The following is an 11138-nucleotide window of genomic DNA, read 5'->3' on the forward strand; positions in this document are numbered from 1 at the left end:
AAAAAAAAAAAAAAACAATTGCTCTTGGATCTATTACTCTTACTAAGACCAATGACAAATCTTCCACTGTCAGTCCAGTCAATGGGACCAGACTGGGACATGGAAGACATAGGAACAGCGGAGGAAGATTTTCATGCAAGACTGGTGCAGATAAAGTGCTGGATAGTGAGTAATAGAACTTTACCTTCAGATAGAGTACCAATTTATTTACCTACAGTCCTTCTGTACCTCGTTCAACCATGGACTGGGACTTAACCATGCCATGTCTTGTACAAACAGATCAGAAAAAGCCTGCCCCCGAAATTACTTTCCCTTATATATACATGTATATATATGTATATATATATATATATGTATGTATGTATGTATATACACACACACAAGGAAAAAGAAACACTTTATTGTTAATCGTCACAATATCTGAGTAGACAAAGTTCAAGTAAATGAGGGGAGAGTTGACTGTTGCAGCAGTAAGATTTCCAAAGAAATTGTAGCCTACCCATTAAAAAGACTGTTTAGAGCAATGTGAAATATCCTTTACCCAAATCTAGTCTGTCAGAGTCTTATTTAATTGCTTTTACATTGCTCAAATGATTGCCTATGGGCTCCAGCCAAGATCAAGCCCCACTGCTTTGGTAAAAAGGCACAATGCATTATATGTACCACAGGCTGCACCTCAAAATGCTTACATGACACGCACAGAATTATTCCCCACTTCAGTGGTGACATACTTACCTGAGCATTTCCCTCCATTGATGAGATTTAGCCAGGCTTCACTGGAAGGCCTGTAATAATCTAAACAGAGAAGGGGGTCACAAATACTAACCTGGCTGCACTCTAAGCTCCTGGAGCGTAGCTCTGAAATGTTGCAAAAAAGAACCTCTCCCGCTGAATTATGGTTTTTTTTGCTTTATTGTAGGTAGCGTAAATTGAACCTTACAGTTAAGTAGCACATAGTTTTGTTTTGTTTTGTTTTTTTCCTTTACTACTTCTCCCCTTTGCTTTTAGAAACTGTGGTTGTATCTCCCCTCGTTAATTTATTTAATACTAGAGAGGGGAGAAGACGAAGAAACTCCATCTGATGTGGGAACACTTTTGCCTTTGTATCAAAGAACCATCTGCTAATTTACAAAATACAAACAAAGTTACTGGATGCGCAACAACCCCTATTGAGAAGCCAGGCACAAACAGTGCCTGTACCACGTTAAGTAGCGCTGTGTTTGTTCTGGAATGCTGGCTCTTCGGGTTCCTTTTATCTTGGGCATTTTTTCTCCTTTTTTTTTCATTTTATTGATCTAAGTTCAGCATAGCCACTTCACTTCAGCAAAATAATAAATATGGAATATGTATAGAATGCTTTTCCTACTGTAAAAAGCACTGTTGTAGACAGAAACAGAAATCACATGGAGCAGCAGCTATTCTGCAGGCCATACTGGACAGGTCTGCAGCTCTGCCTCCCCAGCATCAGTGTTTTGAAGTCCCAGCCTCTGCTGACCCCATGTTTTGTGAGCAATTGGGTGACACAAGAGTCAAGTCAGACCAAGCGCTCCTTTCATCCCCTCTCCCCCTCTCCTTTGTGTACACGAAGGCAAAGCACAATGCAACATTCAGGAAATATCTTAACCTTGTTCTTTTTCAATTGTTCTGCAAGTGAGGAATAGGAAAATAAAAGAAAGAAAGAAAATAAATAAATAAATAAATAAAAGGAGATATACCTACAACGCTCTTAATCTGCAGCAAGCAGAACAATGTGCACAGTTACTGTGGTCAGCCAGCTCACTGTGGTCTCACCACTGATTGTGAGAATAAATGTCACTGTCCAGAAGACAGAGAAATCATCCAGAGGGAATTGCTGCAAAGTGGTTGTTAGTACAAGTTTATGTTTACTGCTCAGACCTCTTCCTAATTTCAGCTGGAACTGAGATTTTAAAAGAACCAGAAATACTTATGTACATGTAGACAAGGCCTGCAAACCATTTTCCTACAAACTGGAAGTCTGCATGGTGAAGATAAAGCTGGGCAAAAAGTACAATGAACACAATACTCAGAGAACCAGCTATTGAATGACCTGTTTCTTATAAACTGGATTAAATTGGTTTCATTTCAGGACTATGTTTTCATATGAATTTGGCATTTAAGGATCATACCACACTGACAGGCCTGAAAGGTGATATTCTGTATTGCCAGAAATAAATTGCACAGACAGTAGCAACGTATTTTCTCATCTTTGTGTCTCAGATCAAACGAAAAACAAAGCATGTTCAAAGAAGTCAGTATTCCCAAGAGAACCTGCATAGCCAGTGGAGCCCAGCATACAAGGCCCAACAGTGCATCTCTGTGGTATGGTACTGCTATGCTTAAGGTGACATTGAGCTCCACAGGAAAACAGCTTTCTGCTTCTGAATCTGAACCGAGTGCCACAGGACAGCAGGTGCTTTCTGGACTGCACTTCCCAAGAAGGATGGATCTGGGAGTTGGTCACCCAGTGCCAGCTCCCCGTGATGCATTTCCATCATCATACAAACTCAGCCTCTCCATGCAGACTGCCAATAAGAAGCCAACTATACAGCCAGGCTCCTTGGCTATGGCTACATCCCCATTACAAGACACTGAGCTCACCAGCTTCACTGTGCACAGCTCACACGAAGAGTTCTTATCACCAACAGTTTCCAGGTGCCAGCTCCAGAGCTATGGAATGATGAAGCAGAAGCCCTGACAACAGCATCAACTCTGACCCAAACAGTCCTGAAGGTTTTAAAAATAATTTCTCGTTTAAATGAACAACTGAAGTCTGAAGACATTCAACTGCAAAAATAAAATCAGGAAACAAACCCATTGTGTTATAAACTCCCAAGATGTAAATGAAAAGAAATGAATGTCAGACTGTCCACTATCTCACGAAAGCAGGTCTAAAATTAAGAAACCTTTTAACATTTTGCAGGAGTCTCAGACGCCGCTAATGAGTCCATGCATGTAGCTGTGCATGCCCTGACACAAACGCCCTGCTGGGATGAATAAGAATCAAGAATGAGTTACGGTCCGTCACCGAAGCTGACAGCCCAAGGATTCCTGCACAAATTGCCATGGTTAAATCAAAGATTTGTACTTCCTGCAAAACAGATACATGATGGATTTAGGCTGGACTTTTCAATGAATAACTTATACATACCAAACCACAAAACTCTATTTACTGTGATGCTCAGGACACCACTTCAGGACTGTGAAGCTATACCTATGCTAATGTTTGCTATGTATGTGACAAAGCAATTTCTGTATCCTTTTTTCCCCATCCAAAAAACACGTGGTTTGACTGAAAACCAGTGGAAGTGAACCTGGAGCCAATGAAACAGTAGGAGTTAAACTAAGTTATACAAGACAAGATTTTGCTGTGTGTATTGTAACAAATCTTGCTAAGGCTGCAGCAACACCCAACCTACTCCACACATACATGGTAGATCTGCTCACATCTGGGTCCTCACCATCACAGAAACCACCACAGGCTCACTGGGGGGCCAGTATGTGAGTCCTATGAATGAGAAATAGTTACATCCAGCCTCATTTGTAAAGCTACAAATGTTAAATGAGTACAAGCTGGAACAGCTTTGTGGAAGGGTTAAAAAGTTAATTTCAGATAAAGTCCTAACACCAACTTCTTCTGTTTTTACAACATACTCTAAGTTATTTTAGCACCCTGACGTATTTTGACAAGAGTTGGGACTTTCAGGGCAGCTATCATAAGCTTGCTGTGAACCTCATCTGACATAAAAAGCCTAGAATGGGAAAATACTGGCTGACTCCTATAGAACTAAATGGGCAAGTTCTAAAAATGAATTAATATTAACCAACAACCCCTCCTATTTTGTTTTCAGCATTCTCATAATTAGATTGTGCCATTTGTCATTTTCTATTATTTCTATAATACAGAGTCTGTTTGCTCAAATATCCATGCTATCACGTAACATCTTCCTCCCTGTGAAGGGACTGCACAGAATATATGAGGCTGGAGCTACTTTAAATAGTTTCCACTGCTCTGTGTACACAGCATATGATTTTCCCCTATCATCCTCCAGCACTTTTCCATTGCAGCTTTCAAACGTCACACATTGCCTCCTGCACCTATCAACTCTCATGCAGCGGGAGGTAAATTTTAGTTTCACTTATGTTGGCATAATCCCAGTAAAGCCAGAAGGATTGCCTGGGTTTATCTGAGATCAGAAGGCAGCCTCAAGTTAGACTGAGCTACAAAGTGCTTGGAAGGAGCAATTATGTTCAGCAGCAAAAGACGTAGGGTACAGAATTTAGATTGACATAGGAGTTAACATTGCCCTCAGAAGGATGAACAGAACTTCTCTTTCAACTTGGCCTCGGGTGGTATTTGTGCTGAGTGTCATTTTTTGCACAGGATAAAGCCAAATTGCTGATTGTTTCTAGTTCTCAATAAATAAAATCAGCCCTGCATCAGATATCATTAACAGTATGGAGACGGGTCTTTGTGGATAATAGCAGTGCATTATGGCAGAGTAACCAGATACTATCAGTGATGATAGTTTAAATAGATTAGAGGAGAAGAAAGAAATAAAATTCAGCCCCAGCTCTTACTGCAGCAGCAACGAACTCGAATTCTCCCGCTGTCCCGAGCGACTTGGTACTGCTTGGGCTCCCAAACAACTGTCATATTTCACACCAGAAATGCTGCATTCCAGTTTACGTTTGTGTTTTAAATTCAGTTTTGTAAAGCACTGTGGGATTTTCCAGACTGAAAGGCATCATATATAAATTTAAAATATTATTATTATTTCAACATTATTTATGGATACCATCTGCTCGTTACTCTGTTAGAGTCTCTTCTTTTTAATGTCCTTATCACAGACTGCCTTGTTTATTACTTGCTAAATTGTTCAGAATTCAGTTCATGCTATCTTTGAGTTATATGTTTACTTCAATGAGCGCTTGCCAAGAGTGATGTTTATGGCATATCTTGCATTGATTTTAGAATTTCTGAAAGTAATAAAGCACTGAATGAGGTTCGTTTATTCTCACAAATTAGAATCTGTCATATTAATAAAGTAATATAATCCTGTCATCACTTGTATTTGTTTCTTTCATCAGACAGAGAGGAAAAAAGAGGTTAACTTCTCATTCATTTAGGCTGGTTTAAAAGCCTAGAGGAAGCTCTTGGTTGATTTTTAAAATCTTCAGGAACAAACCCTTCAGGCCTGATTCCTCCAGTCCTCGCTTGGGTGAAATAACCCAATGCTACTCACTGCCCAACCAGACCCACGGGGCTCCTGGCACCAGGCACTGCTCTTCAATCCATATTCACTCCTAAAACTCACCCAGAGTATAAATCAACCACTGCTGCCATGTCAGCTTTCACAAGGAAATAATAACGTGTGATTCAGGGGGAAAAAGATCTCAGAATAGGATTACTGGGTTTTTATTAGAAACCATGAAGCAGATTCCATGAATAAACTCTTACCCCCACCAGCAGCCATTGCCTCTCTTGAGCTGCCCGGAATTTTTATTTTCTTGGTTTTAACTTCATAACTCCGCTTTCCTTTTCCTTCTTGCTTCCTCTTGGCTGACATATTCTATAGCTGCTGAAACGCTCCTCCAGCCAGGAATGCTGGATGAGCGGCTGCCTGTGGACCGGTGCCAACACTGCACTGGAAACTGGAAAGTGGTGTAAGGCTGGCGTGCACCCGCGTCTCCTTCCAGACACAGATTAAAAAAACCAGAGCTATGCCTTCAACACTGCCGACTTCTGACCTCAAGATTGCTGCCCCTGTGGAACAATCAGCATTTGAGGGGGCCACGCTCTAGTAGTACACAGTGCCAAGCTCAGCTCTGTACTTCTCTTGCTGGGCTCTGAGAATGCCATGCTGAGATCTGGGAGACATCAATTGCAATCCTGAATGCACCTCTCAAAGTTTTTGTGCATTTTTGTAGCAAATCACCCAATATTAGCACATGGCTTACGCAGAGCACAAGTCTGCTTCCAATGTGTCAAATAATAATTGTGCTGTAACACCACGCTGCATACACGAATAAATACAATTCTAAATTCAATGAGATATTTTCCTTCTGCTGCTCCTCCTGCCGCAAATGAATACACCAGCAATTAATTACTGTGCACAGCAATTCCCTGCAGCAATTGCAGAATAGATTCATTTTCAGTCCCTTGTCTCATAACCTTTCAGATAAGTTCCTTGAGTCTGGAATGGCAAGCATAAAAATACATCTTTGTGTTCATTTAATGTTTGTGAATGTTAAGCTCTCAGACACCAGGTACAACTTTTGCAAAGTTCTTCTACACTGCTTATAAATACAGCAACATATTTTACTATTAGGATCATTTGAGCCCACAAGTAGGAGTAAGGGATAGTTCTCAATCACAGGCATTTGCACGTTACGTGCTATGATACAGCTTATTTGTATTTATATTAATAATATTAGCCAAATAATATGATATTAGTTCTTACTAGCTGACAATCATTTTGGTGGCTAGAGCTAGAACAGCTTCTCCTGGCCCAAATAAACTCACTGGACGTTCTGTTACTGACCTCAGTGAAGCCAGGATTTCACCCATGTCACTACTGCTGTATCGCTAAAAAAAAAAAGTGTACCATTAAATGCTGCTGAACACTACAGACATTACAAAAAGGACCTCCATATCAAGAGAACCACAAAGAGAACCAAAAAACTACTTCCTGATCATATTTTGCTAGCATGTAAAGTCCAATGAGGTCACGGGCCTAGAGCTGACAACACAGCGCAGGATGAACACTGAACAGACACTGCCTAAGTGATGAAATGCAATGCAGTAATACTAGTGTCTTGATGACAATGTTATCTTCTGTTGCACAGATGTCTGAGGAAAAGACAACTTTCTACATTTTTCCTGGGCAATTGCAACTCCAAGAAGAGAAATCAAACAAAATGGGCAAAAATGGGTCGAGGAACTGATCTGCAGTGCCAGCTTCCCAAACCTGAAATGAACACAAAGATCCTTGGGGAAATGACTTTCAAGGTTGACTGAGTTGCAAGAGACAACTGCTGGTCTTCTCCAGGCAAAGACGGAAAGCAAACCTCATGATCTTACAAGCCAGGTCTGAATCCCAAGCAATACCATGTATGTATTAACCAAGAATAATTAATAAGAAAAAATAAGTCTGAGGTTTCCAACTGGAAACACAGCACAATCCAGAGCTTAGTTTGAGGGATCTGGATTACATTCTGGTTTTGCTGCTATTGAAACTTGTCATCCAGTGGCAAGTGCCATCCTTCAAGACAATGACTCTCTCTCCTACACAGATGTATAGAGCCCAGCAAATCAGGGCTTTGCAAACAAATTATTAAAAATAATTCATATTGAAAATTCTCAGGTTCCCCTTAAACAAAGGCATCAAGAACCAGTAAGAAACATTACGGTAAATTAACACTTGATTCTTTAAGAATAATTTTAAAGAAAAAGAGGAGAAAATCATTAAATATGTTTCCTAATTTCTGTCTAGCTTTGCTCCTCAGATTTCTGCTCAACAAATATTCATGCAGCTCTGATTGATTTGTTAAAGTGCAGCTCATGACTGCACACTCTGAAGCGCTGTCCCTTCTCCAAGCAGTAGTCTTTTCTGGGCGGTATTTCAGTTTGTTAGGTGTCCAGAAAATACCTCCCAAGGATGGAAGAAAAACTGAATTTCTCCCCTGCTGAATAGTCTTTGGCTTAATCTTCGTGAATATAAAGGCTGGCAATGCACTATATATCTAGGTTAAGACCCAAGATTATCCATGAATTGGACTGCACAGAGACTAGAGATGATTCTGGACCTGGCGTTTTGTACAAGCGATGCAGCTTTCTTGTTACAATTTACAATAGCAACTACAGTTGACATTTCACGATGTTTTACTTTTTTTTTTTTCTCCTCCTTTTCATGAGGCAATCGAAATTTTTAGCATATTTCTCCCAGTGTTTTGATCCATATAGGTGCCTACAGAGACTGAAATCTACCTTTGAGGTACATGGGATTTACCAGACATATTCTATGGGGTTTTGCCTGACAGTTGACACCACAGACAAGAGCCACCATACTCTGCAGTTATTCACTGATCTTCAATTACAAGGTTTGCCATCCTCTCTCAGTGTGTGGGATTCCTATTGGTCTAAAAACTCTCCCCAGATATCCAGAGAAGGCCATAATTATTGTCTCCAGCCTTTCCCACAGAACAGCACTGGGGATACAGTGTATATCTGAAAAAAGGAGAGATTAAAAACATGTTTCCAGCTGGCATCTGTCTCATCACTTCCCCACTTAAAAAATCCTAGTATGTAACTGCTGCTCTTGTCTTTGTACCTACATCTTCAAACTTACATTCCTATTATAGAGACTTGGTCAATGGAGTCAGGCAAATAACTTAAAAAAAAAAAATCAAAAAGCAGTCTTTCAAAACCTGTGATTTGTGAAAGTTTTTGTGCAGTGCCAGTGCATTACTAACCATTTTTCCATGCTGCCTTGGCCTCTGAAAACAATTGAAACCTGAGAAAACACATGGGATATGTCCTCATTTTCTATTATACTCTCTTAATAGGATGGCAGGTAAGTCAGAGTTGAGATTTTATTTGTGCAGGAAGTCTATTGATCCAACTTTAATCATCTACGCCTAACAGTCAGGCAGAGTAGGAGGAAGGAAATAACCATAGGGTTGATTATCAAGAGATCCCATGTTTCTGTACATCTTCATGTAACTTGAGTTTCTTCATTTCAGCCTCCCTTTCTGCATAGATGACAGCAGTTCACAGAAACATTGTGAGGATTAATTACTTAACGTCCTTACTTTGCCTTTGAAAAAGTAAAGCTCTCTGTTGCCTCACAGTTTAGGTGGATGTCCAAAGGGATTTACAAAAGTACTTAAGCAGGTTAAATGCCTACATCCCACTGACTCTGAAAGACTTTCCATAAACCTGACACTATAAATGGAGTAGCAATAAGTGAGTATGCTGCCACCTCATCTCTATACTGTTCTGCCAGGACACTGAAACTGTTTTTCATATTTTCTTCTAATAACTGCATGCTGATTTGAAGCCAACATCTACCTGGCTTAATGGCTTCCATGTCTCAACCCGATATCTAAACCCCTCAAATAAGATACTGCCCAGACAGCTGAATGAGACCAACCCTCAAACCAAATGACAGACACCAAAAAACTTCTACAAAGACATCAAGGAGGTGCAGGGATCCAATGTGCCACCAAAAGCTCTGCTGTAGCTACTGAACTGCTTGAAATTGTTCCGAGTTACTCTTTACTCTGGAGTAGTTGACACATACGGACTCTACAGTAGGTTCTCTCCCAAACCAGATACAAATAAACCAGCCATATATGCACTCTTATTGTGTTAAGATGCTATTTTTGTTACCTCTCTTCTATTGAGTTAATACATTGCTTCTGAGTCGCTTTCACCAACAGCTCAGTTATCTTGTAAGGAGGGATCATAGATGACAAAACCAGCCCGGCTTTTGCAACAAATGCAGCTGTTCAGCTCAGCGACCTGGGCAGCCTGGTCTAGTACTAAATGGGGAGGTTGGTGGCCTGGGATGTGGCAGAGGGGTTGGAGATTCATGATCCTTGAGGTCCCTTCCAACCCTGGCCATTCTGTGACCCAGCCTAGCATGTTTCTGTACCACAGCCACAGGAGAGCCTGCAGGCTGCGTCCCAGCTAAAGCTCCCTCCCTGAGCACAGATGCAGCTGCTGTTTAGTTCAAGGTCAGCTGCCCCCACGTACCCACTCTGTTTCTTGTGTGGGTTTTGTGGTCTGCACTGAGTTGCCCATTACATGCCCATTTTGTGTTACCAGTGGCCATTCTGTGATACCAGAACCTGTATGAGCTGGTTTCTAATGTCTAATACAAGCCATACCATAGCCTCAGATCAAACCATGGATGTACCTTACCAGCAGCTAGGATTTAGAAAACTGGTTTTGTCATCAGAGACACATACTGAAGGACAAGGAAAAAAAAAAAAGATACTTAAATTACCCTTTAAAATGAGCTAGAGAAATTGGCTAGTGCAGAACGCGGCAGCTAATTTATTCTCTAGTAGGCAATGCATCTTACCAGGAACATGAAATGGCAGAGCTCTGGGTTTTGTCCCTTGATGATTATACGTATCCAGGTGGAATTTGAATTTTATAAGCCTTCAAGCCCAAATTGTCTTAGGAGCTGTCTGTTTAAAAGAACACATTTCTCTTTGCACATTTCGGTCAGCACTGTAATCAAGGGAGCCACATATGCTGGATCCTGTTCAACTTAATAGATAGAAATTTGGCAGTAGAGTGTTCTCCATATGGGGTTTTCAGCTGCAGAAAAGCTTCTGCCTTTGCTATAAAATAGACTGGGATTGTACCTTTCCAGATTAGGCTGCCTCTTCATCAAGATGGTTGAGGAGGACTATATTAGAATGAGAGTTGGCTCTTTATGTGCAATACAACATCAGTAAAAAAAACAAAACAAAACAAAACAACCGTGGCAGCCCTCGAAGGGTGTTCAAGATGATTCCCTGAAATTCGGAGGGTGTTATTACTCATTCTGTCTTGATTGTATTTTGGTCTAAGTTTTATCAAGAGCACCAAGAGAAGTAGATTGGCCCATCCGTCAAATATAATTCGCAATGAATAAATGTGTCTTTCCAGTCACCACCCTAATTGTGAAGGTGCAGAGTGGCATTGGAAGGTTCAGTGGTCTAATAAAAAAAGTAGACCACATAACATCACACTGAAGCTATTTTGCCAAAGAAAATTACACTGGGATAAAAGTACAAAAACATTTTCTCAATTTACTGCAGGTATAATGACTTCATTGTACAGAAGAAACCCTCTTTCCCACCAAGACAAAGAAGTTTAGCTTCAAGTAATTAATTTGTGTACTCAAAGCCTAGTATTTTCATAGTTGCCAAAGGGAAAGCAAAGCACATTTGTAAGGACAGGAAAAACTCACAATGAGATTGCTGAGAATAGTTCCAATAGCATGAAATTAATGTAAATTACAAAGAGCTTCTATAAAGCTACTGTAAGAATCTGTGAGAAAAAAAAAAGAATCAAGCCCAATAACCTAAATACAGACACAAAGACAAACAGGACAAAAAAA

This window comes from Meleagris gallopavo, chromosome 13 (genome assembly GCF_000146605.3).
Source record: "Meleagris gallopavo isolate NT-WF06-2002-E0010 breed Aviagen turkey brand Nicholas breeding stock chromosome 13, Turkey_5.1, whole genome shotgun sequence".
In the NCBI taxonomy this organism is placed as follows: Eukaryota; Metazoa; Chordata; class Aves; order Galliformes; family Phasianidae; genus Meleagris; species Meleagris gallopavo.